Here is a 5,739-nt window from a genome sequence, read left to right on the forward strand (position 1 = left end):
ATGGTTTGATAACCCAAAATGTTTGGCCACCATGCTCATAAGTGGAGTAAAGCTTTATGTTTAATTATAAAATATACTTCTGAGAGTGTGGGGAAAGAGAGGCACCTTACTTCTTAGCTCCGTCTACTAGTTGGGGGTTATACGTAAAGCGGGACTTGATTGGAAAAATATGGTTTTAACAAAGTAAGTAATGATATTCCGATGTAGAATTGAATTGGTCTAGAAGTAAAGTGAAGTAAAAACTTAAAAATAATGATAATAAAACATAAAATTAGATTTTAAAATATTAATGAGTTGATAAATGGAAATCTCTAACTTTAAAAGCTATACATGAAGTTAAGTAAAGAATAAAACCTTTTTATATGATGTTAGTATGTTATTACTGTTATGCGCGTCCACATAAGAGACCACCTGAGCAGGCTTCGTGTGAGCAACAAGGCTGTTTATTCACTCGGGTGCGAGCGCGCTGAGTCCAAAAAGGGAGTCAGCAGAGGGTGGTGGGAGTGGAACTGGTTTTATAGGTTTGGGGTAGGTAGTGGAAAGTTACAGTTAGGGGCAGTTTTTTCAGGCAGGGGAAGAATATCACAAGGTGCATAGTCATGAGGTGGGAGGAGGTCACAAGGCACGATATTACAGGGTTGATTGATTAGTTAGGGCAGGGCAGGAACATACCACAATGGTGGAACGTTGTAAGGTCGGTTAATCAGTTAAGGCAGGAACTAGCTGTTTCTTCTTTAGTGGTTCTCCTGTTGCTCCAGGCCTTGTGATACCAGGAGGCCTGTACGTGTGGGTCACAGGGCTCACAATGGCTCGACCATGGTGCTGTCCATTCAGAGGAACCTACATTCCTGTCTTTTTATGTTTAATAATGAAAAATAAAACGAGAAAGAAATAAAGTGAGAAAGAGTAGTGTAATGCTGTGGTGAAAATGTTGGGGTCATATGGAGCGGTGATGGATGATGTTTTGGGGTGATGGGTGATGTTTCTCAGGGCTACTCTGAGCAGGGTTAGGAGTGGCATGGGAACCTAAAGTTGGAGAGATTAAATTGAAGAAAGATCTTAGGGTAAGGGGTGATATTTTGGGTTTGTTAGAAGGAGTATTTGTCATATAGACTGATTAGTAAGTGTTTGGATGTGATTTTGTATGAACTGAGAGACACGCCAGAAAAGACAAGGTCTGAATAGGAGAATAAGAAGGATGAGCACAAAGGGGCCTGTTAGTGGGAGAAGCCATGAGGCTAAGCTAGAGAATGACCAGGTTGGTCTAGTGTAACTGCTTGATTAGCTAGTTTTTGAGCCCTGTCTTTATGTCTTTTGATGCTGTCATATGCCAGGCCTGATTGGCTTAAGTAAAAACAGCATTCTTCATTTAGGAATAGGCAGAGACCTCCTTTTTTCGGCAGTAAGTAGATTGAGGCTTCCGCGACTTTGGAGGACAACTGCGGCTAGGGAATTGACCTGGGCTTGGAGGACAGAAAGTGTCTGAGTTTAATCAGCAAGTCTAGCAGAAAAGTCACTGGACAGACTGGGAAATGTGGTGATGGAAGTTGCAAGGCCTGCTCTTCCTGTTCCGATTGCAGCGGTGAAGACTCCTAATCCTACAAGTAAGGGAAGTAATGGGATGACTCTTTTTTGTCGTGTTGGAGTTATAAGGGGAATGGGGAGTTGTTCACTCCCATTTGCAAAATGGATTTGGGGAGTAAGGAAGACTGAAGTACAGGTGCCTGTCCAGTTGGCAAGGAGGCACATGTAGGTGGAAGAGCCGCAGAGAAAAGAGTCCTTGAGGCAGGCAGAACTGAAAGTGCAGAGTAAAAAAGTGTGAGAGTGTTTGGAAGTGAGGTCTTGTATCCAGAACCCTAGAGATCCTGCAAGAGCAGCAGCTGTTAAGGCTATCGCGGAGTTTGATGTGGTAATTGTTTAGAAGGAGAGGTTTTGTTTTCATGGTATATAAGGAAGCGATTTGTATCTACAAGTAGCCATTCACTATTGTTTATAAAACTAGATATAGACAGGCAAGAAAAAGTCTTGGGAGGCGGCGGGGGCTGGGAATCCATAGAGCAGGGGGCAGGTACCCAGGGATGAAGTGAAAGGCAGGCTAAGTGTTTTCCTCGACAAAAATTGTTATTGATGTTTTGAAGATAAGTGGTGAGAAGGGAAGGCTTTTCTGTAATGTAGAGCAGGAATGTTCCAAGTTTTTCAGTAATATGAGTGTTAGGAACTTGGAGATAAAGAGTAGAGGAACATAAAGAAGATGGGAGATTTCCTAAAAGAATGCCAGTAGGTAACTGCCGGGAGACACATCAGGGAGTGGCAATGGGGATAGTTGTTTGTGTAGTGAGGGGTTCAAGAACAGGGGATGTGGGACTGATATAGAGGGACAGGTTTTTTAGGTAGGTAAAGAGGAGAACAGCAGCTTGTTGGTAAGACATGTCAGGGGAGTTCTTCCTGAATTTGTCTAGAAAGTAAAGAAGATATCCTGGAGAGTAAAGTTGGGGGTCATTGAAAGAGGTTCAAAGATGTAGGGAGATGGGGGAAGTTGTCCAGTTGGTTGGTAGGGCAGGGATAGCTGTGTAGTAGGAGGAAGATAGGGAAATGCATAGTCAACAATTTCTGGCCAGCGAAGGAACAGGATGGACAGGGAGGACAATCTGATTAATGAGGCGAAGATCTTGGACTAGCCTGTAGGATTTATCTGGTTTTTGAACAGGTAGGATGGGAGAGTTGTAAGGGGAGTTGGTAGGAACTAAGAGGTCATGCTGTAGTAGATAGGTAATAATAACAGGCTTTAGGCCCCTTAAAGCCTGTTATGGGATGGGGTATTGGCGTTGAGCAGGATATGGGTGGTTATGTATTAATGGGATGATAAGGGGTGAAGATCAGTTGCAAGGAAAGGAGCAGAGGTATACCATACTTTAGGGTTGAGGTGGGGAGATGAAAGGGGAGGTTGTGAGGGAGGGTTGGAATTGGATAAAAGGGTAGCTATGAGGTGTGGCTGGAGTGCAGGAATAGTCAGGGAGGCAGATACTTTAGTTAAAATACCTTGGCCTAATAAGGGGACTGGGCAGGTGGGGACAACTAGGAAGGACTGCATAAAGGAGTGTTGCCCGATTTGACACCAGAGTTGGGGAGTTTTAAGGGGTTTAGAAGCTTGGCCATCAATACCTACAACACTTATGGGGGCAAGGGAAACAGGCCCTTGAAAAGAAGGTAATGTGGAGTGGGTAGCCTCCAAATCAATTAAGAAGGGTAGGGACTTACCCTCCACCATAAGAGTTACCCTAAGCTTGGCATCTGTGATGGTCCAGGGGCCCCCAAGTTGTTTGGGCAGCCTCAGTCTTCAGCCACCAAGCCGAGGAGATCTGGGAAGGAGTTGGTTGGAGAGGTTTGGGTTGGAGCTCCAGGAGCTCCAGAAATGACCATGAGAGTTGGATAGTCCGACTTCCAGTGAGGGCCCACACAGACGGGGTATGGCTTGGAAGGAATCCCGGGCTGCTGGCATTGATTAGCGCAGTGGCCATGTTTCCGACACTTGAAGCAAGGTCTGGGAGGGGCGGTTAAATGCTGCGGTTTCGACATCTTGAAGTTTTTGCAGGTAGGCGGTGTAGCTGGGGCTTGTCTTACGGAGGAGGCGAGCATTTGTAATTGTTAAATGTGCTGCCGCCAGGCAGCCTCCTTCCTATTACAGAACACCTTGAAGGTGAGGTTGATTAATTCTGTTGTGGGGTTTGAAGGCCAGACTCTATTTTTTGAAGTTCCTTTATAATGTCAGGAGCTGACTGTTTAATAAATGCATATTAAGAATAAGGCGGCCTTCTGACCCATCAGGGTCTAGTGCCCTATATCACCTGAGGGTAGCAGCTAGGTGGGCCATAAACTGGACTGGATTTTCATCTCTGTTCTGAGTGGTCTCCTTTAGTTTGTCATAATTGACAACTTTATATGCAGCCTTCTGGAGCCCTTGGACTAGTCAGGAGATCATGCAGTCCTGCCTTGCTATGCCTTGGGCCCCTGACTGGTAGCTCCAGTGGGAGTCTTCATGGGGTACTGCCCTAGCACCTTCTTGGAGGCCAGGCTCAAGGTGCCGGCAGTCATCAGCATAAGATTGAGCTAGAGTCGGAACTGGTTCTCACTCCTGAGCAGGGAGAGTAGAGCTGAGGATGACATTTAAATCATTCCAGGTAAGATTATAGAACTGAGTTAAGTATTGGAATTCTTGTATATATGTGCTGGGGTCTGATGGAAAAGAGCCTAGACGTTGACTAATTTGGGATAGGTCAGACAGGGAGAAAGGGACATGAACTTGTACTATTCCTTCGGCCCCTGCCACCTCTTGAAGGGGAAATTGCTGGGCAGGGGCAGGGGCAGGGGGCCCAGTCGTGGGGCCAAATTGCAAGCCAGACTGGGTATGAGGAGAGGTGGTGGTGTGAGGGGCATAAGGAGGTGGGCTGTGGGTAGAAGAGGAACTAGGTTCAGAGGGGGATTAGCATTGGGTTCAGATGTGTGGCAGGGGGGAAGATCGAAGCAGTCAACAGACAAGGCAGAGTCAGCATTCCTGGTAGAAGAAGGGGCAGATGAAGGAGATAAGGAAAACTACGGATGGATCACATTGGGATCAGAGGCCAGGGAGAGATCGTAGTGTAAAAAATGACTGGACACGGGATACATCGACCATTTGCCCATTTTGTGATAGAAGTTGTCTAAGTCCTGCAAGATAGAGAAATCAAAAGTGCCATTTTCTGCCCACTGAGAGCCACTGTCTAATTTATATTGGGCCCAGGCCATGTGACAGAAAAAAACTTAGACATTTAGGCTTTAGATTGGGTGAAAGCTGAAGAGATTTGAGGTTTTTGAGGACACGAGCCAGAAGGGAAGAAGGAGGGATGGAGGGCAGGAGGATGCTCACGATAGAACAGGGAAAGTTAGAGAGGAAAGAGAGAGACGAGGAATAGAGCAACCACTAGGATCCTCAGTGGGCATCCCCAGTGGAGGTCCTGGGTTGTGCGGCTGGTGAATGGCCAAGGCAGGCATGCCGGGCATTGACCAAACACTGAGAGAAGATTGTCTTCCCGAGAAGAGTCTGTGACCAATGTTGGATTTCTGAAACATGGATAAGAGGAAAGTTCCTTGTCTCAATTTTGAAAAGAGAAAGAGAGAGAGAGAGAGAGATGAGAAGAGACTGAGGCAGCTTACCTGATGCGTGGACAGAGGCAGGCTCATTTTGCAGGGCAGGTCTGAAGTCCCAAGGTTGAGGGGAGTCTCTTCGATGGGAGAGTGCCGGGCAGATAGGGGAGAGATCTCCCAGGAGAGTTCCCCTATCCCAGGTTTCAGCACCAAATATTACATGCGTCTGTCTAAGAGACCACCTGAGCAGGCTTCCTGTGAGCAACAAGGCTGTTTATTCATTGGAGTGTGAGCACACTGAGTCTGAAAAGGGAGTCAGCAGAGGGTGGTGGGAGTGGAACTGGTTTTATAGGTTTGGGGAAAGTAGTGGAAAGTTATAGTTAGGGCAGTTTTTTTGAGCAGGGGAAGAATGTCACAAGGTGCATAGTCATGAGGTGGTGGGAGATCACAAGGCAGGATATCACAAGGTTGATTGATGAGTTAGGGTAGGGCACAAACATATCTCAGTGGTGGAATGTTGCAAGGTCGGTTAATCAGTTAAGGCAGGAATTAGCTGTATCTTCTTTAGTGGTTCTCCTGTTGCTCCAGACTTTGTGACTCCAGGAGGCCTGTACGTGT

At 46.3% G+C, this 5,739-nt stretch overlaps 1 long non-coding RNA gene across 2 annotated transcripts; it reads right to left on the minus strand.

The window, feature by feature from the left end:
- Positions 1-421: 421 nt before the first annotated feature.
- On the minus strand, positions 422-5,480 carry LOC123569791 (uncharacterized). Of its 2 annotated transcripts, none has more exons than XR_006693579.1 (2): positions 5,191-5,480; positions 422-852 (listed from the first exon to the last, which is right to left on the minus strand). It is a non-coding gene; the product is annotated as an uncharacterized lncRNA (long non-coding RNA). The 2 variants fall into 2 exon arrangements; XR_010582460.1 differs by lacking the exon at positions 5,191-5,480 and adding an exon at positions 3,259-4,035.
- Positions 5,481-5,739: the final 259 nt, after the last annotated feature.

This window comes from Macaca fascicularis, chromosome 17 (genome assembly GCF_037993035.2).
Source record: "Macaca fascicularis isolate 582-1 chromosome 17, T2T-MFA8v1.1".
In the NCBI taxonomy this organism is placed as follows: domain Eukaryota; kingdom Metazoa; phylum Chordata; class Mammalia; order Primates; family Cercopithecidae; genus Macaca; species Macaca fascicularis.